Source organism: Strongylocentrotus purpuratus, unplaced genomic scaffold (assembly GCF_000002235.5).
Source record: "Strongylocentrotus purpuratus isolate Spur 01 unplaced genomic scaffold, Spur_5.0 spur5_scaffold_12, whole genome shotgun sequence".
Classification (NCBI taxonomy): domain Eukaryota; kingdom Metazoa; phylum Echinodermata; class Echinoidea; order Camarodonta; family Strongylocentrotidae; genus Strongylocentrotus; species Strongylocentrotus purpuratus.
This window is the reverse complement of record NW_022145597.1, coordinates 25,324,060-25,350,284: the sequence shown is the minus strand read 5'-3', so window position 1 is coordinate 25,350,284 and position 26,225 is coordinate 25,324,060. Positions and strand designations below refer to the sequence as shown.

General features: G+C 37.4%; 2 long non-coding RNA genes across 2 annotated transcripts in view; both read right to left on the bottom strand.

Moving 5' to 3' along the window:
- LOC115922724 overlaps positions 1-26,225 on the bottom strand; it is a 52,721-nt gene that overhangs the window by 19,091 nt on the left and 7,405 nt on the right. The window contains exon 2 of the long non-coding RNA XR_004063579.1: positions 7,432-7,624. This is a non-coding gene — a long non-coding RNA (uncharacterized LOC115922724). The remainder of the gene's footprint in view (positions 1-7,431; positions 7,625-26,225) is intronic.
- On the bottom strand, positions 18,687-21,347 carry LOC115922725. The gene is made up of 2 exons (XR_004063580.1): positions 20,518-21,347; positions 18,687-19,434 (listed from the first exon to the last, which is right to left on the bottom strand). It is a non-coding gene; the product is annotated as an uncharacterized LOC115922725 (long non-coding RNA).

Sequence of the window (26,225 nt, the reverse complement as noted above, 5' to 3'; positions counted from 1 at the left end):
TGAGCTATTTCGATCCTCGAGTGACAACATGCCAAATAGTTAGCACTGTCGCATGTTGGATATGATACGATGTATAATGCAATTACGATTCCATCGCTGAGCCGGATGCTAAACTTTGCGAAAAACATTCTGATGGAAATTAAAACAGTACATGCAAGGTGTACAATATATTAAATCCAGATTGTGAACATTCCATGCCACTTCCATGCTATATCCATAAATGATTTAGGCCTACATATTTGTGATTGCATCACATTGTTCAATCGTGTTCTGGAAACTAAAAGCTCTAGTGAAAAATTAACTGCATTTTCTCGAGACAGAAGGGTGTTGAATGTTTTAAATATGATTGCAGGGCCCTCGGGAGAACAGTATTAATTTTTGATGAAGCCAACCAGGGTAAAAAACTGTATTATTATTATTATTATTATTATTATTGTTATTGTTATTGTTATTGTTATTGTTGTTGTTGTTGTTATTATTATTGTTATTGTTATTATTATTATTATTACCGTTATTATTATTATTATTATCATTATCATTATCATTATCATTATCATTATCATTATCATTATCATTATCATTATCATTATTATTATTATTATTATTATTATTATTATTATTATTATTATTATTATTATTATTATTATTATTATTATTATTATTATTATTATTATTATTATTATTATTATTATTATTATTATTATTATTATTATTATTATTATTATTATTATTATTATTATTATTATTATTATTACCGTCATTATTATTATCATTATCATTAAAACCAGGGACCTGTCCACTTTACAGGTGCCTGTAATAACACAGAATAAATGCCCTTGTTTGGAACTTATATTCTTAAATCAGATATACAATCTTTTTCTTCAAGTTTACAGAGCTGTTTTAATTGTGGTAACTCCTTGGTTTAGGAGCTTTCCATAGCTACATTGCCCTCTGCCAAACTCTCTGTTTTCATGTTCTTTTTCACAGGTACCTGGGCTAAATAACTTATATCTTATCTTCAAGTTCAATCAACATGCCTAGACTCTGAAAGAATCAACAAACCCATAAATTGTGATGAATATGAGAGCATGTCTGCCTCTTGTCTGCGCAAAGGCCAATATCTCATCTTTTAATTTGCTCCTGGCATGCAATGTGTGTGGGAGGGTGCGTGTTGTCGAGAGAGAGGGAGAGAAAGGGAGAGAGAGGGAGAGAAAGGGAGAGAGAGAGAGAGAGAGAGAGAGAGAGAGAGAGAGAACATAGAAAGTAAGCACAAAACAACCAGTTTTATGTATGCATTTGGATGTATTTCAAGGCAAAATATATAATGACCTAAAAAACTCTGAAACTGCAACTCAGAAAGTCAACAAACTAGTCAGCAAGCTTTCTGATCAATTATGACCTAAATGTAGTTTGTACATGTATATAATAGAATAACAAAGAAGCTTCTTGAAAAACTCTGTTAAAGTATTCATGGACTTCCAGTGTTTACAAAAGGAGAAGTCAAAACGTGTATAGAGAGCATTGCCCTTCCGAGTTTAGACTGGGGGGGGGGGGGGGGTAAAGGTTGATACATTTCAACACCAGACCTTCATTAGGGACTCAACTACCAAAATAGTTTATGGAAGGCGACTTGTGAGGTATTCTACAAATCTATGAAGAGGGATGTATGGGTGTGTGTGGGGAGGGGGGGGGGGGTGAGAGGGAGGGGAGTGATACTGGAGGAAAGGAGAGTGTCAGAGGGGAGGGGGGCATAGGAAACAGAACATGTTCATTAGCACTTCATTACACACTTAACAGTTTGAAGGAAAACATCTTTGATGAATCAATAAGTAACCTGGAGAATTGGAGGAGGAAAAAAAATGAAATAAATATATAGGAGTAGGGGCATGTTTTAAATGGTATATTTCAACACTGAAACTTCATTAGCGCTTCATGATAAAAACAGTTTGTAGGGGGATGTGCCTCCGACGTATTCCACTAATAAATCAATGGTTACGTTAAAGAGAGACGGAGAGAGGGGGTTTAGGGGAAAGCCTAGGGGAGGGGGGAGGGGGGAGGGGGGAGGGTGAGGGTGAGGGAGAAGGATATATTTTAATACAGGGCCTTCATTAGTGTTTATCAGCAAAAACAGTTAGCAGAGGATTCCTTTCAAGATATCTTCTACAAAATAAATCAATGTGTATTGAGAAAAGATTGAGGAAGACAGGGAGAGGGAGGGGGAGGGTGAAATGGGGAGTAACGTACAGTACAAGTACCGGTATTTCAACACTGGGCCTTCATTAGTGCTTCCCAACAAAAACAGGTCGAAGGGGGAATCCCTTTGATGTATCCCACAAATCAATGCATGGCTGTCATCAGGACCTAGCTCTTGGGTTGAAGGCACTTAAAGAAATTCTTAGGGGTAGAATCTGTCAACCCCACCTTCAGACTAGGAAAATGCATTGTACAGAATCGGTTATATTCCTATGGGAAAGGACATTAATTTGTCCAAGTCTGAGCATAATATGAAGAAACATTGTATAATGAAACGTACAATGTATAGTGAAACGCCTGTTTGAGATTGTTTGGTCTGATCACACACTGACTATTGGCCAACTGTCCTATTAAGTCAACTAACCACTTCAAAAAAAATTCAATTTAAATACAATGTTGTTTTTCTAGTCTGTACGTTCCTTTTGCTTTATTGATGATTCTTTTTTTTGTCTGAACATGTCATAAGTTTGAGTGACTGGTTACATGTTTATCTATTGGGGCATTTAATTATCAAAGTACAAAAGATATGAAAATTTACATTAATCATTAGCACACCTTCATGTATAACATTCACCCTTTAAGTGTTTATTCGTCTGTCGCTAATCTTCTGTTATCTGCATATATATTTGATATTGCATATCTCGCATCAAGTGTTTATTAACCAAACAATGCATCAAATTAAGTGCAGCATATATCCATTCACTATGGAGATTACAAATAGAGATATTTGACATGAAAACCGATAAGTCTTCCACAAACAAACTGCAAATTATCGATGGACGCTACATTTTTGTATGACCTATTTCACGAACATGGGGTTACTAAAATGTAAGTGACTTTGTTTATATCTCTGAGATACTTGTAGCAACGAAAATGAAATATGAATCGGAAACAGAAGTATATCAACAAATGTAAACACCCTAGATTGGAATGGATTACAATTGATAAGATAGTCAGCTGAGTCAGGATTTACTACAGTACATCAAGGAAATATCTTGACAGAGTCGACACCCAATATGATCATTATCGAGAAGTATTTGGCATCACCTGTGCCTGGGAGGGGAAAAGCGAAGACACTCTCGCATACATGTCTCCTTCTGGTATAAGTTACCGATTGGTTGTGCAGGTGTACCGTTTCAATGACTGTATAGATCTGCGTATGAAGAGTGAGGTGCATTCTGAAGGAGACTGTATGGTGGGGCTCTCCTAAAACACACGGGACCTCCATTTAAACATCCTATCTGAGGAACAGAGTGTTTTCCAATGGTTCCTAACCTACATGTATTAGGGAGGGGCATATCATTACCAACACAAAATTAGCTGGAGTAATCCACCTACTAGTACTCGGGTTGTCTTAAACTTTGAATTTTTAAAGTTCAGTCGGTGGACATTCTATCAACTTGGTCAACTTGCATCCTCGAACGCATCATCGAACGCCTCACATTTGTAACGATGCTTTTACCTTAAAACCTCATATCAATCAGGCCCCAATACCAACCGTTCTGCAAAACTGACTATTTTCTCTTTAAGGATACCCTTAGTATTTATCTAACCGAGGGGGCCCTGGAGCGTTAAGCGTCTCATTAATTTCCCCTCTACTGTAACAGGCATCCCTCTATGCTTCCATCGTGATCGGGGCTTTTTACGTAGTGTCTCGCTCAACGACCACGGTGGGTGCATGCCTTCACCAAATGGCGCCGACATGCATCTCACTTAGCCACTAATCCGCCGAGTGCAAGAAGGCCGTGCAGAAGACGATACTCCTCAGGCGTCACAAGGTCGTAACACTGACATCTGAGAACACTAGTCATCTAGGAATTCTAGTCAGTAACGAATTCTAGTCATGTTGCTTTGATCAAGGAGGTTCATTCTGTAGTGCTCAGTTACTGAAATACAGCAGGCATTCGCCTTACAGTACATATTTCGTGAATGCAAAAGTATGCACAAAATAAGATGATGATCATTCGTTGCAGTAGGCTTTATAAACCTTACCATATTTGTTTTGTAGGAAATACTTTCATAATGCAGTCTTGATGAAAATCGGCCAAGTGCAAGAGATTTGTTCTCAAGGTGCATTAAAAGCTCTTGCCAAATGTTTCAAGAAATTGATTGAGGTGTATAGCCTTTACACACAGGACGAATGCTAATTTTGTTCAGTGAATAAAAGTAATTCATTGTGTATCCAACATTCAACACTAAACAATGAAAGAAATGGACCAGGTAGACCTTTACTGTCAACTTGTACATGTACCTGTAAACCCTATTTGATGAATATTCATAGGCAAACTAAAGAAAACCCATTCAGCATCAACAACACTCCTTAAATCAATGGTGCAGGGGTTAATTGTATACCTTGTAATCAATAAACTGAATTAATTTGGAGTAGATTACTTTCTACTGCAGGTCATCCTCCTACCCCCATCCCCACGCATACAAATCTGTGTGTGTTTGTTGCTAATGTCTGATGAGCTTGAGCTGCTATCTCCCAGTACCCGACTATGTTACACCAATGAAGGACACCCAGGGAAATCGAACCACCTTTGCAGGATTGAAATCCAGATTGCCAATCTCTTTTTTTTTCTTTCTCTTGACTAATAGCTAATATCCGTTGGCCACTTTCACACTTATAGTAAATAAATGTTGCGGTGCGCAGATACTTTATGGAACAAAGTCAAGAAGCACTACTGTCTCTCTGAAATTGCTCTGGTAATCTTGTAACTACCTCTGGAAGAAAAGAAGTCAATACAAAAGAACTAGAATACAGAACAGCTACAGAAAGGAAATCTCATTTTCTATATCAAAACAACGGCCATAAATCGATAGTTTTTTAAATTGATATTTTAGCACATGCACCCCTGATAGCGCAATATAATGGTTTGTGTGAAGACAGATCTAACACAAAAATTACCTAACACAAGAAGTGGAGGTCAAATTGACTTTTACAGTCATCTATTTATGGCATTAAATGTTATTGGATGAGGTCAAATCAACGTCCGAAACTGTGAAGGCATTTAAAGAGAAGGTTGAGTTCTGGGAAGAGGTGAAAAATAATTTGTGAGCGTTATCATTCTTATTATGCAAGTGTGGAAGAACATCAGATAAGACATGTTCCCTGAAAAGCATGGCTCTTCAAATGCCTTCATATTCTAAATATGTCATGTACATCGTAAAACTCGGGGGGTAGGTTTTTTACGCCACGTGTTCGTGTAGTCCCATATACATCTTTCTGTGTACAGTGTTTGTAACTTTACCAAGACTTGGCCAATTTCTTATCATTTTGATGATTCCAGAACCTTGCAATACACACAAATTCTTATATGCTATAGATGATCAGCCTTTTCTGGTCGATTCCACACCGTTTCTTTCACAATGCAATCGCATGACCAGAACTCAACTTCATCTTTAAAGCGGTCCATGCTCCTACTGGGAAGTGTGAAAAGGTGTCAGTGTGTCTCCTAAAGATTGTTCATCATTTGTTGCTTAATCAATGAGAGCGTTATTATTTTTAAAGTGTGAACAACTTGTGTTGGGTGTATTTGGGAGACACCTTTTAATACCTTTGAAAACTAAAAATCATCTTGCCATCTTCATGTTGCTCTTCTGGACCTTGCTCTCTTTTGAAAGACCGAATGTGATCTAAAGATGCATCTCCTTGAGACCCCTTATCCTACAACTGTCCTTACATTATGATTTGTTGTCAATCTTTTTGGGGGTGCGGGTGTTTTGATAATAGTGACAGTGGTCTTGAGTACATCTCTAAGAGACGCCTTTCATGCTTAACATCCTCCTTTCATCTAATTGTTTTGTTGATCTTTAGGAGCATTCTAATATGAATGTGGTCTCAATTGGATCTGAGAGGGCCCTCTTTCATACCACTATCCCATCTTGGTTCATGATTGCACTTTTGGAACATTTAAATAAAAATTGTGAATCATGGAATTAACAGAAAACATGTCGTGGGGACCCCTTCCAAACAAATTGATGCGTGGTTGCTCTTTCGGAGCGTTCTTATTTTGAAGTGTGAGTGAGGTTCTGAGTGTATCTCCTCTCAGAGATCGCTTTCATCCTAATTGTCCTCTTTTCGTCTTCACCTTCTGTTGTCCATCTTCTTTCTCTTGGTCTAGATCAAATCACTCAAGCCCACTTACAGAAGGTATCGCCTTGATACATCGGCGTGAAACCACATATTTGATGAGTTGACCAGCGAAGGAACAAACTGAAGAGGGTTGGTGGAGGGGGGGGGGGGGGCTCAAAGAGAAATGCCCTCCTCTGGTTCTTTCAAAAGCCATAGATAGAGAGAGGATCCCCTTGATACATCAGGCCACAAGAAACCACGTCTTTGATGAGTTGCCCAGCAAAGGAAAAACAAAGGAGGGAGGGGGGGGGGGGAATCATCAAACAAAATGCCCCCTCTGGTTTCATCAACAGCTATACTGTAGATACTGGTCTGATACTTATCTCAAACCAGGCCTAATATACAGGTACAACTTCAGAATGATTGCACAGAATCTGTTGAAAAGCCTTGCACATGAATTAAACCTGATAACATGGCCCGAACATGGACCTACAATGTACGATGTGCTACCAGAGGAAGTGGGTCTCTGAGATGAACTCCTGTGGACTTCCTTGCTGTTGATGACTTGTAATAGCTTGTTTATCATCACTTTGAGTCTAGATTGTATCACTCAAATTCTTCGGCCACAAGATACTTCCTGAGAAAAGGAATCGCTACAGGGAGGAGCAAAAGATTGGAGGAGAGAGGAGACCTCCGCTGCACTGACAGGATGTATTATAGTATCAACCATTGATGTGGAGCCCTCATTGAAGTACATAATTATAATGATACAGTTAAGCGTGCTGCAGTGACCACCTGGATAGAAAGGCCACCTTCCGATATAGTCCATATACCTTGTTTTCTTTGAAACAATGTTTCGTAGTATTAGCATTCAAGCAAACCTGTCTACAAAGACCACCTGCATACAAAGACTACCTTTGTGTCTCCCTTGGGTGGTCTTTCTATACAGGTTTAATTCTACTTCTACGACACAATCTGATATCTTTGTTGCAGATTGGGGCACACTGCACCTCAACAGACTCAATCCTTACTACACAAAAAGTGTTAAAACTGTTATTAGCTTCCTCCAAGCGTCTTACATTACAAGAGTCAAGGCTACTCACCGAAAGGGCTATTACCCCAGCCAGCCAACGAGACGAAGAAGAAAGAGTATCTGGCGGTTCCTGCTCCCTGATCAGTGTACCCTTCTAGTATTTCCTTACTGTCAAGGGCTCTTGCAATCTATGTCCATCAGTGTTACTGGTACTACTGGTTAGTCCCGTCCTTTTGTGTGTACATGTACTTCCAATACGGTATCTGCAAATTGAAAACAAGAAAAGAACATTAATATCAAATGGAATGGGTTGCTTTAATACATGTACAGGTGTAGGTCCTGATTTGTGTTCTGCAAATATGTCATCTCCAAATATAAATAATGAAGGAAAATAAAATTGAATCAAACATATTGGGTCGCAGTAGGATCTGAGTTTATGTGTACTTCTAATACTAGTATGGTACCAGCAAATCACAGGTTGTAAAATCAATGTACACGTAATGTACCTGTAGATTGTGTTTTTTGTGGCTTAACTTACATTTATGGTATAAAATAACACTGTTCATTAAAAAAAGATATCACAGTTGAGATACTTGAATCCATGTTTCAAAGAACTGTGGTTTTTGAGAGTACCTGTAGGTTTATTTTCGTCGATCAAGTTTTTTATCTCCAAAGTGAACCCATCACCAAAGAAATTTACTCTGTATATTAGGTATTCCATGTCGCTATCCTATATTTAAGACATGAGCACCAAATATGACTTCAATAAAGAGTTATTACAAGTTTAAATATTTTCTCACTTGACAGAAAACTAATTTTGATAAGAAAAGCTGATGCACCTGTACCCTCTCGCAAAGATAAAAATCCAGCACAGAACCCACATTTGACTTGGGTTCCCTGCGCCATTTTTCAAAATTTATGTTATTCTCTTTTTTCTTCATACTCCTTATAAACGGTTAACCCATAACTTGCCAGGTGAAGATTTTTAAGGTTCATTTTATACATTCTAAATTAAATAAATATATATTTGTTTATGTGACTGTAACACTTTAACTCTTTATATGCCAAACAAACAATCTCCCCATGCCAAATTGTATTAATCGTGGGACAGATATACCAAATGATTCAGGATCATTTAAATGTTTCCAAAGCGTGATTAATCTACATGTATGTCAGTGTTAAAAGGATTGTCATGGAGCTAATAATTAGAGCCAAAATGGGTAATTTTGTTGCACAAAGCAGTCCTTCCGTCAACTGATGCTATTGTTTTGTGCAAAATGGCACGTGTCGCAAATGAGCGATGTACAGAGAGGCAACGAAAGCTGCCGAAGTGTTAATGCCCTTTTGGTACTACCCAGACAATACAATATAGAAGCATAAAGACGATCCGAGGCAAGCCATGTGTATGCAGAAAGTTAAGTAGATCAGTTGTGCTAGAGCAGATTATGAGGGATGCTGCACTTGCGCCGCCGCCGGGAGGTGGTTAACTTTAATCATGGTTCAATACCCCTACAAGATGCCTTTACCTATTCCTGAATCATCATTGCAATCTCTCCCCTCTTTCACACTATTAAAAATCTGTTGTATAGCCATACAAAACCACATGCAGTACATGTACTGTAGTAGCTTTATGATAATTCATTAAGTTTTTCTAGTGTGAATGATGTACATGTATAAAGCGAAAGGCATGTTTATACATCGCGCATCAAGACCTTGCTGAAGAATCAGGGTCTCATTCTCAACTGAACGCTGTTTAGCTGGGTGGGGCTCTGACCTCTTCGAAACTAGTTTCTTTACACAATTTTTCTGTATGTGATACCTTTTTCAAGTGTGAATGCCTCTTCTGCTATACGATGATTCATTAGACGTTTCTTCGTACAGAGTTCCTATAAATGTCTTTCAGTGTGAAAGGGGTATTTCCATTTAAATGAAGCATTGGGGCATGCAAAAAACCAATGAAGAATGCTCCAATTGTCACCCCCAAAATGGTTTGTCAGACAGAGACCTGTTTAGGCTACAGGAAATAACACAAAAAACAAACGTGTTCAGAATCTTTGTGTAGCGATAGAGGCATTCACACATGGAACAAAATTACTTGAATTAAAGAAACATCACTATTTTTAATAGGTCAGTCCACACCTGTTCAGTGTCAACTCTTCTTAGCATGCCCCCATGATATATGCCCTGCTCAGTTATATGTGTTTATATTACATGATGCTAATTCGAAATAGAGCCTGATTCTTTATAGAAATGATGCGTAAACATCCATTTGGCTTCATGTTCCATCATATGACATTTCATTATTCAATGTTCAGACTACATTTGGTAAAAATCAATTACTTTTGGTATAGCTATAGAGTTTTCACATGGTTATACCAAGAATTTTGGTAGTCTAAATAGGGGTAAAGATGAAAGGATGGAGAAGGGGGGGGGGGGCAAGAAATTACATTCACTGAATGATGAGTAAAGCCTGGAGATGGGTTTATTTGATCAAATCGATTTGGGCGCCCAGGGGAATCTGGTAAATTTTCAATCACATTTGAACTTTTGGACATGACATGCATCTTGCGGTCGAGAAGAAGATCATTGCGCTTTTTTCTTCCTTTCACGGTTCCTGGGTGTGTGTCACATATAATGAGAAAACCTGTTCCGTTTGCCTTGTCTGCAGGATTGTAGAAATGCTTTTTTATGTATGATGATGGAGGTGTGATTGTTTGCTTTTTTGTTTTACCTGACTGCTAAGAAAGCATGTGTATGCTTGTAAGTATTAAAGCAGCCAGGGGACCAATGGCTATAAGTCCTCTCTGATGGACTTGGTAATGAGGATTAATTACCAAAGGGCACGAGAGCATCAACTTGGTTTTGAACACAGGACCTCCTGTTTACGAGACCACTGCCCTACCACTGAGCCATCGCGCCTCCCCTTGACAATCACTAGACTCTCAATCCAAGGATATACATGAAGGGTACTAATCCCAGCCTGGCACTAACGCCCTCTGGCAATGTTTTAATCCATATTTGCCACTCTTCACCCAGGTGTGTAAAAGGCTACCTGGCAACTGGTGGGGGTAATAAGTCTTGCAAAGCCTTCAAGAAGAACAGCATTGCTGCTGGTGAGGCTTACCTAGGGAAATAAGATTAGTATTATATTGTCCGTCCAGAGTTAACACAGAGTTAACACAGAGTTAACCCCTTTTTAGCTCTTAACAGATGATACGATTCTGGTTGAAAAACATGGAATTTGTTGAGTTTATCTGCAACTATTCGGTTAAAAAGTGGATATTGTTTGGCTTCACTTATGATTTTGTTCAGCAGTCATCAAGGTGCATCCAGCTGATAAGTCCATACACGGTTCAATTCAGTTGTTGAACAATCAGTATTCATGCTACAATCGCTTCACAATTATCAGAATGGTATTGGGGAGACCAGAGATGTAAGGGAATTCTGAATCTTAGAACACATCTCACTTTAAAATCCTGATTTATTTAAACTACTGTAGGTACATGTACTGGCAAGAGAAGTGTTTTATTTCCAAATAAAACATGCTCAACACAGAAAACAAATCCTTCATTCTGTCACAACTTCAATTTTGTTCGAATCACATGTTCCTTTTGGAGTGACTGCAACGTGCATCCTGGAAACTGCCATTTATAAAGAAACCCCCCCCCCCAAAAAAAAAAAAGAAGATATACATGTATACATGAGCCAACATTTATCCTGAACATGCACCTAAAGCTGAGCACATGAGAAAGGAAACCGTCTGAATAAAATGTGGCTTTGAGTGGTGATAAGAGGTCACAAAGGGAGCGACCTTATTCAATTCCAAGGTTGCATTTCATATTTCAATGCATCCAGAGCTCTTGGGAAATCAAATGCTTCCTTTTTAAGAACAACAAACTTACCAAGGCAGTTTGGCTTAATAAGTTAAAGGGAGTGCAGCCTGACGAGACTATGTGTCTTTCCCTTGGGCCAATCGGGTATAATGCACATGCAACATGTGGAAACCAAAGCGTGAGGAGAACTTCGGTCTGTTTCGCGAACGCTGACCATGTAGAGACTATAGTCACTGACTACCGTTAATCAAGTCTATTTGTTTATGTGCAGTTGTCCAAAAGAAGACATACCGGTAGATGGCGTTAAGTTAACCAGTATTTGCCAAGCTACACTCTCTTTAAGCAACTTGGCTGGTGTATAAAATCAATTAAAAGCAAACCATTGTGGGTGTAATGGTATTATCAACGGGTAAGAAAATGGATTTTCTTGATCAATATTGGGAGGTATCTTCTTGTTCATGTACAGTATGAAGGTATTAAACGTCAACACAATGATCCTTATTCCGGTAATTCTGGACATTTCCCTTTAAGTTTAAGCCTTTCTATATGCACAGGAAGTCATGATCAATATCACAACAGAAAGTCAATCTCTCTCCATCACAAATGTGGGCAAGTTTCCTCCAAAGCTGTTTCAAGACAGTGTTAAAAGGTAACTTGATCTCTGATCAATGGGGCCCATCTGAATCAATCAAACCTCCCCCCTGAATGTATACAGGGGGTGTATCACCGTAAAAGCCTATTATCCGAGGTGCATTATCCAACAGTAGGTCTATTCACACTGCACACACAAAACGTTTCGAAAAACGTTGTGCCATTTATGTGCACCATACACTGTACATCAATACATGTAGTATACAAATAATGAATGGTTATGAGTTCAATAGTGCGAATATTTTCATGAGTTGAAAGATTAACATTCTATTCAACGAGGTGTCAACCGAGTTGAATAGAAATAACGTTAATCTTTCAACGAATGAAAATATTTGCACTATTAAACAAATGAAAAACATTAATTATTTGTTTTATACAACATCGAAGAAGATCTAATAAAAAGTTAATCAACAAATTATGCTTTACTCCTTATATTAAAGATAAATTAAAGTTGGAGTCAAGCCTTCTCGATTACATTCAGATTGCCTTCGCGTCAGATACACACAGGGATACGCGCAGAGAGGTACGCAGTCCGCATATAACCAAAAATGCACGGCGCGTATAACCAAAAATGCACGACCGTGCAATATAACATCTATTGAATATCATGTGACCAACAATCCTCCAATCAAATAACAAGGATCCACGTAGGTGTTGTATAATATGTTATAGATCTATGGTACAGTATGGAAACAGGTACAGTAGATAAAGTAAAAATAGCTGACATTTTCCAGTCATGTACAAAAATGTAGGGCCAACATCCTTTCTGTAATATGGGAGGGCATACACATATATTAAAATGGCTAAAATTGTTCCAGCTTTCTCCTTACATGCTTGTACACTGTAGTTTCAACAATGAATTCATGGCCATGTGACCACATCAATTACTCTCTGCAATAAATTGCAGGATGCATGTAACACATAACCTTGCTCTTTTTCCGGTTCCTAATTATATTGTGCACTATAGAACTCAAAGGGCGCCTTATCAAAAGAGCACTTTCACGACAGGACAGGTATTATCGCATACACAATTAAAAAAAAGGATGCAAAAATAGACATGGGTAAAAGGGTTTTCACTATCAACCAGCGAGCAATTAATTTAGCTCAGGAAAGCTCCAAAATAGCTCTGGTTAACTAAAAAAGGAGCACGGGTAATATAACAATATACCGTCTAAACATTACCGGTAGAAAATCACACTTTTACCACACCAAATCCTACAAAAGGCCCCACTAACTAAAAAAATATTAATCACGCTGCTATCAACAATGTAATAGTACTGAAATTGATGTTTGTAATCTGGTTTGTAATCTTGCAAAGAGATATCTCTTTGGTTCATGTAATGTCTGTCTGTGGCTACAGTACATACTAATAGACTGACAAATATACAGACAGACAGACAGACAGACAGAGGGGCCTGGTGGACAGACTACTACTGCTTGAAGCCTATTCTATTTCAGCCCACGATGTCCCGCCTGATAAGAGTCGATCAGGGTTACCTTTGGCAATTTGGGGAAATCGGTTGACATCATGCCACGAATGCATTGTAGAACTCGGAGAGTAAACGGCTTACATTTCCTGACTGGTCAACCTTCACTTCCTCCCTGTAGTCCCATACATTCATTCTGATTGACCTTTATCACGCAGGAGATTTGCTGGCAGAACTCAAAGGACTGCAGCACAATTACAGTACCATCCATGCCAGTACTCTCCTTTTCCTTTTTCTACATGTAGTCTGACTGTCTTTTGGTAATCCAACACATGCTACAGCAATAATTTCTCCAGACATTCTTCTGCTGCAACTAGGGGTGCGTTTATTGACCAAATTTTTGGCTAGAATCAGGTTTCTGAAACGTCTTTCAGGCAAATTTAGAAGGTGATAAACGCAAAGCCTTTTTTAAAGGTCTTTAGATATGGGCATATCTAAAGATGCAAAAAGGTGTGTTTTGAATGTGACATACATTGTACAGCCAGAATCACGTTTCTGAGAGATGATAAACGCAAAGCTGTTTTGAACCCCACTTACAAATCTGACCTTCCTTGGTTAATTACCAGTTCGGAGGCTAGCGCGCGCCATGTGCTGGGTGCAAGCATGTGTGTGTAGTTGACCTCCGATAAACTGTCTGTTTCCCGGGTCAAACGGCACAAAGCAGCTGCGCAGAAACAAGGCCTTTATTTTGAATTGTGAAGAGGCGATAACGCGACATCCCGCAAATCACTTTCGTATAGTGGGGTTCGATAGTGGGGTATGATAGTGGGGTAGTGGCAAGACCCAATAAACGCACCCTAGGTCTTAAAGGTTTAGTCAAGGAGATCCTTGGTTTAGTGTTGCAATTGAGTTACTGGTATGTAGGTTAGGTTTGGTGTTAGGTTTAGTGTTAGGGTTAGGTTTAAAGTTAGGGCTAGTGTTAGGTTGAAGTGAGGACTTTGGTTGGTCAGTCAAACCTGATTTAGCGACCACCTGTCTACAAAGACCACCTGCATATAAAGACCAGATTTTTGTTTCCTTTGAAAATGGTTTCTCATTGAAACATGTACATGTACAATGTACTAAAGGAACCTGTCTATAAAGACCACTTTTCTTGTCCCTTGGATGGTCTTTATAGACAGGTATCACTGTATAGTGAATTGACTGGGCAGCAATTGCCGTCAGAGTCATACAATCCAGTCTATCAAAATTCTATGAACCAGTTACCGTGTTTTACAGCAACTATTCCATGAAAAGTTACGAGATAACTGCTGAACCTGTAATTCATCGGTGACCTTGGTTCATTGATTACTGGTAATAAAATGAGTGATGAATACAGTCAGATCACATACCCGCTACTGATATTCAGAAGGGCATTAACTTTATAAAATTATAAAACTCAACATAAGAGTTATGCCCCTCTGGTTCTTAAAGGTACTATGTCCCTTTTGCAGCCAACCTCAAATTCTGTAGAACTTTGCCGGAATTATGAATATGTCATGTATGTCCTATCTGTGAAATTTAAACGTTAGCAGTGTCCTCATATTCAAATTATGCAAGGAAACACGTTTACTTGCTAGACTTCACTGTCAGACACATCGAGTGACTGACTGGCTTTTTTCTTCTTTGGTAAAAACATACATGAAAAGAGTTGTAAAGGGTACATGAGCATTTGTCTACATGTACATCAATAACCCACTTCTTGTGATGGCCTACATGTAGATTAAACTGATTGAATCTTTGCGCAGCATAAAACGTATGACCATTCGGTACAATTGTCTGAAAATCAAGACCATTACTTTTGGGCTCTATAGCCCTAAAGTCGATTTGACAACTAATAGTCGTTATTTTCCCACTTGAAGACATTTTTAAGCCCCACCTTTTTTAGGGAAGTTCTAAATTAGTATTATCTTTCAAATGCAGTTGGAATTTAACTTTTTCATTTTTTTGGCCTACAAATGGGACATAGTACCTTTAACAGGTGTTGCCTTTATGTTCATATCATCCGTTTGGAGCCAAAAGGGCATCAACTCTGTGTGAAATGACAATAGTCAATCCCTTCTGCCTAACAATATACAATTTGTAACAAATCAAACTACATTTCTTTCTTTTTTACTATGATATGAAGTTATGAACAAAAGGGGGAAAAGGGAAGGGGGAAAAGGGAAGAGAGAAGACTACAAGAGCCATGCAAAATCAATTTGCCTCCCCCCACAGGAAACTATTTTGTTTCCTAACTGAAGCGACATCCCCGAGAGATGAAAAATATCGGATGACACTGCCTGAAGCATCACCATGCATCTATGAGAAAGAATCGGAAGTGTCTGCAATACCAGACTAGTAACATTAGTGAAAAATAGTGAAAAATGACTAATATCAAATGACACTGCCCAAGGAACTCCGTGCATCTACGAGAAAGAAACGGAAGTGTCTTTGATACCAGACTAGCTGCATTAGCTTCCTCCTATACGCTATTTTACTTCTCATTTCCTGTGCCTTATCGACGCCAAATTAATCAAAGAGAAACTGTCTCGATGGGGCAATTCTGTAGACTTCGGGCCATGAACCACAACAACGAGGCACCCTCCGCATCAGGAATAATATAACAAGTACGTCGTAATGCCGCGCCGAGCCGTGTCGTGTCAATGAAATTCTGGAATTAGTGAAAGTCATCCGACACTGAATAGAAATCTTCCTCCTCCTATATGCACATGTGCAACTACACCCCTCTACCCCCCCCCCAAAAAAAAAATATATATATATATATATACATGTATATATATATAATGTATATATATATATATATATATATTAATATAAGAATACAATAATAAATTAATAAATGGGTAGTAAAATATTCAATACTAATATAACAAAAGTCAGAAAATTTTGTTGTATTTATTGTGTTTGGTACTAAGAAGCCTTTGCAACAGCTCATTTAAATTCTAATAACTGCTCTAAGACCCCTGTTACACATGCGTCGGCTTTTAAAGCGGGCCCCGGAGGCGGCCTCACACCGGCAATTTGAAGCCGCCTCGAGATCATCAAACCCCTGTTACACATGATCTCGGGCCCGCAATTTTGCGTCTACACATAGGCCGGCCTCACGTCGCCTTTTCACGAGCTGATGTTGGGGCGGACTCCAGAAAGAGAAAGTGATAGAATGATAAAAACAAAGAATAACATAAGAGAAGGTAATAGAAGGGAGAAACAAAGAATAACATAAGGAAAGACAGAAAGAGAAAGTGATAGAATGATAAAAACAAAGAATAAGATAAGGAAAGACAGAAAAAGAGAGTGATAGAATGATAAAAACAAAGAATAACATAAGAGAAGATGAAAGAAGGAAGAAACAAAGAATAACATAAGGAAAGACAGAAAGAGAAAGTGATAGAATGATAAACACAAAGAATAACATAAGGAAAGACAGAAAGAGAAGGTTATAGAAGGAAGAAACAAAGAATAACATAAGGAAAGACAGAAAGAGAAAGCGATAGAATGATAAAAACAAGGAATGACATAAGGAAAGACAGAAAGAAAAAAGGATAGAATGATAAAAACATTTCACATAAGGAAAGACAGAAAGAGAAAGTGATAGAATGATAAAAACAAAGAATAACATAAGGAAAGACAGAAAGAGAGAGTGATAGAATGATAAAAACAAAGAATACAGGTTACGTCACTTCCGCTTATAAGCCGGCCCGAGTCCACATTTGGTGTTACACATACCGATTGCGGGACTGAGGCCGGCCTCAAACCACATCCCGAGGTGGACTGAGTCCACCTGGCCTCAGTCCGGCTTTTCGAAAAAAGTTGGTGTTACACATACGTCGAGCCGACTCCGGGGCCGGCCTCAGTCCACTTTCAGACGTATGTGTAACAGGGGTCTAAGAGCAAGCAGAATGAAACCGTTATCATCCTGTATGCACTTGTGCAAGTATGACAAAAATTGAATAAAAACGGCTGCCATGATATAAAATACTTATCTCAATAAAGTCAGAAAATTTAGTCTGTGCATGTTTAGTACAAAGATGCCTTTATAGCGCCTCTTAAATTTCAGTAACTGCTTAGAATTAGCAGATAAAATCTTGCCTTCTCTTCATGTACTTGTGCAATAAAAAAAAAAGTGGCTGTTAGAAAGTAGTAATGAAATAGAGAATATTGCCTGTGCGTGTTTTATCCATCGTATTTGGTTCTAAGATGCCTTTGCAGGAGCTCAATTAAATTTCAGTAACTGGTTGGGATGAGCGGAATAGACATGGGTTTTGGGTTGCAGGCATGAATTTCATTAATGGGTTCCATTAGACAGAACGACTGGTGACAACCGGGAGATTTTGTTTAACGCAATAATTCTGTCCGTGTGAATCTACAGGATGAAAGGCTCTGTAAAAAGAGATTAGATAACAAAAGAAAATAAAAAAAAAAATTATGAAGGCAGTACAAACCCGTTTCCTGCTGCAATTCTCCCATCAATAAAGAAAGTTTTGTTTAGTCACAAAACATTCTGAAATACAGAAAGGCATTCAACTTCATATTGATTAAAAAAAAATGTATAACCAAAGAAAGAGGAAAAGGAGAAAATGAAGAAAAAAAATTTACAAAAGAAATAAACAGGCTAATTCTACCCCCCCCCCCCCCCAACAAATAAGGAATGATTCAAATGTAGTCATCCAATATTCTGAAAAGCATTTATAAGAGAATTCTAGCTCATTTTTAAAAGAAAGAGGATTATAGCTCATTTTTAAAAGAAAGAGGATTATACAATAAAAGAATGAAGAAAGCATGAAAGCAGTAACCCCTTCAATAAAAAATAATTCATTCACACAATATTCTAAAAGGAAGATGGGCATTAAAAAACATCATTTTAAAAATACTTTAAGTTTATCACAGGTTATCACAAATAGCGTATTGATAATACAGATGTAACATAAAGTTAGCAGGAGAAATAAGGCAGGTACATGTGAGAAGAATAATTGCCAACAATCCTTTTTTCTGTTTCCAACCTAAAGATATATTTAATCAATTGGAAATGGACACACGAATCAAAATATATTCAATACATCTACTTTTCAAAAGTATATGGTCGCTGACAGTCTTACCGCAAGGCTAATGAGATAATGGACGATGAGTCGGATGTCTTCTTGTTGAATTACCCTAGTGGCCGGGGTGGCCGGAGTGGGCGGCTGAAACATAACGCAAGTTTGGTGCTGTGGGACCACACAAATATATGGGTCATTCCATCGGGTTGGGTCATAAATTGTGACATGAAGGTTCAAAATTCAGAGTTGTTGAATAATTTGTTTATTGTTATATCCTGTTTTTAACACCCATTCTTCAATAGATTTCACTGGAATTGTGTGTATTCCTTCGCACACTTTCATTTAAAATGAAAAAACAGACACACCAAAAAACCAACGTTACAAGGACATCTTTTTTTACTTGCTCATTTATTTTCTGATCTGAAACTTTGTCACAGTCTGTACTCCAATTTTTTGTGTGTGGAAAACATTTAGATGATGGGAGCAATAGTTTAGAATACTTAAAACTTGAACACAGCAACATTATTTCAATTTATAAACATGAAACAAATGAGGAACTAGCAATCTTCAGATCATGTTTTTTTCTAAAGGGTAATCTTTTCTCTCGCATAGAAAATCTTGGCTACATTCCATGAAATGTGCCAATTAATTGATGCATGAAACATATTTAATGAAATGATAACACAATTGAAAGGAAACCTGCAAGATTTATGGTCTATATTCACCTCAACACCTCCAGTTACCAATGTTACACGGACATCATGTCCGAGTAACATCGGTATGATATTAGAGTAACTATCCTCTTATACTCATTGAAAAATGACAGACTACATCAAATGTCATCTGAAATATATTTTATCCCTTGATCAGTAAATTAAAAAACAGTATTCATACAAGAGGTATATTGATAGATATCAATGATCAACTTTATATCTTCTTCAAAATAGTGATTAGATTGGAAAGATCTTTGTTTTCCAGGAAGGTTTCGATGACTGGTCATTTTGCCTGCTCTCTTGATCTCTCTCTGCCGGAGCTGAATCCTCAAGGGAGGTAGAGGAGCCATGAATGAAATGGATGCAGCAATCTAATAAATATGCATGAAAAGAAATAAATAAAAACCAATGAGTAAAGAATATTAAATGAGATAAAAATAAAACAAAACTGTAAACTGTTTCTGTGATTTTTCATTTCAAACGTGTGTTGTGTTTGCAATTATCGAGTACTTCTATCTAGAACTGTTGTAAAATCAAATTGTAAGAATTAAGGATGGAACAACTAGACAGAGGATTGCAAGATGGATAGGGAGTTCCTCACTTTTGGCTCGTTGCATGCCCAAATAGAAGTAGGTATTATTATTGGTTGTTCATTTTGATTTTTCTTTAATATTTGTGTTGTATTATAAATTTTTGTTAAAAAATTATATTTGTTATTTATCATTATTTGGAGGGGGAGGGAAGGTGTTGAAGCCCCTTATCCCTCACTTCAACCTTTGGATGAGGGGGAAGGGGAGCCAGATCAATGATTATTTAATTTATTTTAAAAAAAAAAAATAAAAAAAAATTATATTAAAAAAAAAAAGGCTCATTACATTATTATGTATCCAATTTTAATTGAATCGGGGGGGGGGGGGGGGGGGGGGTGCCCTCCCTTTAACCCATTCTTCTCTATCTCAACCCCAACCCTCAACCCCCTTTTTTGCCCAAAAAGTTGTGTATTTCGGGTCTCAGATTGAACTTTCTAACTTGAAGGAAGCAATGTTCAATAACTTGTGTTTTTCGTTAGGCTTAGCCATCATTGTTCAATGACAATTAATGGCACCATATAAATAATATTAATTAATTTAACACTTGTCAGAAAAAAATCTGAGGTGTAGAAACATCATGAATATCATTTTTTTACGGGATTCTTATAACAAAATTCAATTTCTGTTTAGGAAACTAGCTTTTTAAGGGTAAAAGTCCGGCATTGATTTTGCACGTTTCGTTATAACACATATATCAGTATGTGGGACAACAGTAAAATATTCACTCACATGTGATGGTTTGAAAACCGGTTTAAGTTGAAAATAACACAATTTAAAACGGAATTTCATTTTTAAAACATGGAATTTCATTGTCCATGATAATAATTTGGGCCATAAAAATAACTTAAAAAACATATTACGTACCAATTTGGGCGCTGACGGGCGAAAATGGCTGCACCACGTTACAAAGACATCTTCACGTTTGTAGTTGCACTGTAGGGGTAGGTCGTCGCAGTCCGGCAAAAAACATGTTCTGCGCATTCGTGAATAACTAGCAGGTCATTTTAACACCAAAAACTGAAGCTAGCGGGCTGGTTTATATCTCAAACACCGTAATTTCACACCTACGTTACCAAATTACGAAGGACATCGCGCCCAATTTTCGCGGTAAATTAATTGTTTTCTTATATTTACCGACCGATTTAATCATCATTCTTTCTACATATGTTCATGAGGGGTTGTACCTTCCTAATAAGATGAAACTTTCTCAGAAAATATCCTGCTAAATTTGTGTAAAATGCTAGAATTACCGCCGTTACGAAAAAAGTGCCTAGGACATCGTTGGTAACGTAGGTATTGTGTTTTTTCAATATGGAATAACTTGCCGATTTTTTGCACATTTCACTTGAGCTTCTCATACATGGTAGGGGTACTAAAGGTGACATGTTTTAAGTAGAAAATATTGCATTATGATGAACTTTTTTCCAGAAATAAGTTCATGAAAATGACATGTTTTCATGTCACAACTTTCACCCTCAAAATCGCTGAGACATCGGTAGTAAAACTCTCACCAAAACAAAAATATGATGAAGAAGTTTCTGTTTTCATGTTTATTTATTCTGTACTACATTACTCTTCAATATAACATACTTTTATTTTTCTAAATATGCATTCAAATTTGAGTAAATAGCTTCTAAACATTCAAACACGTGAAAATGCTGAAAAGACCCAACCCGATGGAATGACCCATATGGACAAATTTGGACAGAGACGATTGGCCTGATTTGGTTTTATGGTCATGATACTTGTGCGTCATCCATGGGGGCATTTACACTAAGAACAAAGTCCCTTGGTTTTTCTCCCTTGTCCAAAATGACTGGACAACTACTGTACATGTAGTCATGAACCCACCAATACAACAACAACAAATCAAAGGTTTCGGCCGTTTGTGTAAATGGGCCCAATGAATGTATTACCTTTTTCAGATTAGATATTACTTTTTTTGTTATCATGACATGCACTTAGCAAATTATTATAAATTTCAGCTCTTGTGAAATGTTGCAATATGCATTTTTTCCCCTTCAAAACGCAATCCATCCTCCAAACAAATGAAGAATTTCCTATGGACAATAACATCTTGTGACATTTTACTTTTGACATGGCCCCATATTCGTGCATACTACAGATTCCATGATAAGGGGAAGGGGAATAAACAGGCTTTTCAATGATACCAACATCAGGTATGATAATATAGTAACCAAAGAGAATACAGCCAGAGATGACGAAAGTTACAATCTTATTGTACTAAAATTCGGACTGGTTCTCAATGTTAAGCAAGTCAATCAAATTACACAGCCAAATTTATATCAATTATCAAACCAATTGAAAGAAGATTGTATGTCTTTTTTTTTTTTAAAGCAAGTTTCAAACAAATTAAGATGATTTTGTTTAAATACATGTACAGTACACGTGCTTGTATGAATACCTTGCAAATATGCAAGGTATTAAAGGTATTACACAGTTTTGGTTTTGGGTCAAGAATTTGGTTCAAAATAACATATTGGAAGTATATGCATTCCTACAATATTCATTGATCGTTGTCGCGGTTGAAATCGAGTCTAAAGTTATGAAATTATAAATAATTAACTTGTTATGTTGTATAGCTCCCTCTCAAGGTCAAGATATTAATTTAGCTATGAAACAATGTTTCTCGACTAAAATCGACCGATTAGCTATTCCCGTTTGGAAATTATATATCACAACTACATATTCTGAGATTTCCATGGTCGCAGCTACCATTGTACGGCCATAGACGCTATTTTAAATTTATCAAAATTTACCGGGAGCACCAGTAAATTTTTATAATAAATTTTTCTCGAAAACAGAAGTGTTTTAGGGGCTAAATTTTTTAGTGCTTATAATACACCCACAGGGGCATCCAAATATATCAAAATTGTAAAGATTCACTATCCACCCAATTTTCAAAATTTCCCAAAACTTTGTATTACCTTTAAGTTCATTTTTGAATTAAATATGTGTATCATCAATTTCTTCGCTATATTTCTGATTGATAAAAATGGTCTGATCTTTTTTATTAGACCCCTAATTATTTACACTTTACCTTTAAAGATGGAGCACTAGCATTAACAAGTAAAAACTGATTGTCAAATGACTCAGTAGGACAGATGTATCAACAATCGTAAAAAGAAAATTTTGAGCAAAAAACCTAGGATTTAATGAAAATTTACCTGAGACTGAGTCAGAAAACCTGATGTCGGGTTGCTCACAAAGGCCTTAGGGGCAAGAAAAACAGACTGCACAATTAATTCAAGCATGTCAATTATGAAAATGAGGGAATTGAAAGAGGGCGACAAAAAGTGGGAGCATTATCAAATGACTTGCCACAACTTTTCTTTGAATAATTGAACGCAAGGTAAATGACCTGTAATAGGTCCTCCCGCAGACATAATAGAGGGACTACCTAGCCGCCTCATTATTTATACGCGTCTGGACATTATTTATTCAGATGCTTTTGCATCCTCAAACAACGCCTAATCGTATTATCTCAGTAAACTTAAAACTGGCAATCATGCGAAGGCATACTAGCCTGTACAAGTAGATGTATCGTACCCAAAATGATTCTGAGAGTGGGACTCGATCTGAATTACACTCAACAAATTTTAACAAAGGAGATGTCTGGAAAATATAATTACCGGTAAGGTGATTTTTTTTTTTTTCATCAAATTTCTGATTATTCTGTGTTTTTGTGTGTCTACCAATCCTGCAAATACTGTATGAAATAGCACTGTCTTTTAGTAATTGCTTCAAGATTCAAAGAATAATGCCAGACTTTTGCCAACCTCATTTCCATGTAGGTCTACATTACACTGTACAAGTTGTATGGATATTGTCAATATGATGGGTAGGTCCTATGACACACATACAGGCTCGAATTCACAAAGGAGGTTTATGTGCGTCGACGCATTTCGATGCATTTCAGACCAAAGTTCAGACAAACCTCATTCATCTACAATTCTACATGTATTTTCCCACTTTTACTACTTTCTATTTTTGTTTAATTTCCTTCTACATACATGTAAATTTCATCTTTTATATAAAAATAGCACTATCTCGAAAGGACTGTGTCCCATATTATTGGGGTGACAGTTTGTGAGCAAGGAGCCCCTGTTGATGTTTTGAAATTTGGGAGTGTTAAGTACAATATCAGGGATCCATGTGCACTGGACCCATTTACTGTCAAACCGTGTTTTAGGACTTGATTTACTGTGTGATGTGAATATACACGTAATATCACATCGCCTCACCTATTCACAGAAATAGGAGGGCGTTATCTCCTTCGATATACCTTTAACAGAGTTACCGTGACTGATGTCCTTCATGATGGTTTTGTAATTATGTGGGCGTCACAAAGCCCCTGGAAGAGAAAATTGGTGAAAATCAGACCGGGTCATACGGTTACTTCTGGTTGATATGCATGTACTCTATCATAATGTAGCTTGTAAAATAAGCACAACATGAGCTCAGTGGATTGAGGGAAGAGACTTGGGAAATGGCAAAATAAATTGGGTTGCCATGTCAAGATTTCCAGATGTTAGAGAGAGGGAGAGGGGGATAGTAAGAAAGCTGGAGAGATAGAGGGAGAGAGGAAGGGTGTCCAAAACAGAGAGAGAAAGAGAGAAAGAGAGAGGGAGAGTGAGAGAGAGAAGAGGGAGAAAGTGAGAGAGGGGGAGAAAGATGGGAGACAGTGGTGGGAACATTGCAAGAGAGGTAGAAAGAAACTCAAGAGAGGTGGAAAGAGGGGTGGGGGTAACATCCAGTACAGACACTGGGAGAAAAAGAGAGAGAAAGAGAGAGAGAGAATGAGAAAGGGCTAGAGAGATGGAGAAAGCTAAAGAGCCGGCATTAGAAAATCATTTTCGGCATTGCACGTCGTCCAAATTCAACACCGGTTGTATTTGCAGAACGCAGTCCGGCATTTTTTCCGGAGACTGTTCAGTCCCCTGCCACTCATTGTGCCCACATGGTGTGTTTGCATTCAGGTGTAGCATTTCCACAGATTAAACACTGTGTCACTGATGGTGCAAAAAAGAAAAAGGCCTGACCACTGCTCTTCCAATTCTCTCTCAAGACAGAATCTCCTCTTTCAAAAATTAAGATTCACAGCGTGACTATCTCTTTGAATTGTATCAAAGAGCAAAAGGGTGTAGAGGTGTAGGTGGAGGTCTTGTGGTCCAGTGACTACAAAGCTTCCAGACTGTGGACCACCAGGTACAGGGTTCAAATCCCTGTCGCAGCACTAATGTTCTCTGACCAGAAATTATTTGTCACACTTCACCCGGATGAGGTAAATGGTATGTATACATTGTAGTACATGTATATCAGGTGCATGAATGGATTGAGCTGTATGAAAGCACATGGAAAACTTAGAATGGATGTTTAAAACACAATATCCATATTTTTTGCTTTAAAGGGAGAGGATGAAATGCGATATTACTGATGGAATCACTTCATCAGATTCATGTATTACTATTAGAATACATGTACTGTAAAATCATATCAAATGACAAGCTGTGGTGTTAGATTAAATAAGTGTGACTGTCACATGTACGCTATTCCAATACTGCAATCATGTATTCGTTTTGTTCCGTTTCCATTGCAACAATCATTTTCAGAATGTAACTACGTTTGTAACGATGTACATTTGATAATTATTGTAATGTATTGTTCTTGTATTATGTATATATGTACAAAGACTGTAAACCAGTGAAAAAAGAATTTCCCGAAAGGGACGATAAATTTTCAATTCAATTCAATTCAATTCAATTCAATTATCATTCTGAACTCATGCATCCCATGTTAATCCAATATTGCAAAAATAGCAGCAATATAAAAATAAATAGATCTATATAAACCAAAATTAAAAAAGATGCAAATGGCTTTTAAGTTCTGCCCTGCTTCATACATTGTACACTGTAGCATTGATGTAATGAACATAATAGGCTAGACCTCCCTGTTTTTTAAAATAATTCAATCACCAATTGTATTCACATATGTACATGTACATGTAGCATGATCCAAAAGCATTTTGGGTATTAAAATACATGTATCGAAATTTCATTGACACACACAGAACTCCCTCTGACTTGTTCTTTCTCTATAGATTCAGACAAGAAATAAGTTTGCCTTTGTGTATTATCATTCACATGAACCTTCAAAATGATTAACTTGCTACATTTACAATTGTCAGAATTTTGACACTTTGAGACGTTTCACACCTCGTTCTCCTTTCAAAAACAGCCGAGCGACCGATACCTCAAAAATCGTTACAAATGAAAGAATGTCAAAAATATGAAAGATCAACTCTTTCATTCGGAATATGAGTATAATTGGGTTAGAGGTAAAGAGAGATAGAGGTAGAGAGAGTGAGAGAGAGAGAGAGAGAGAGAGAAACAGAGAGAAAGGGAGAGAGAAGAGAGAGAGAGAGAGAGAGAGAGAGAGAGAGAGAGAGAGAGAGAAGGCAGAGTGGTGTGAGTCCGAGAAGGATTTGAGGATTAATAAATCAATCCCTGGAGGGAATGATTTATGAAAATAAAACAAATTCCTTGCTATAA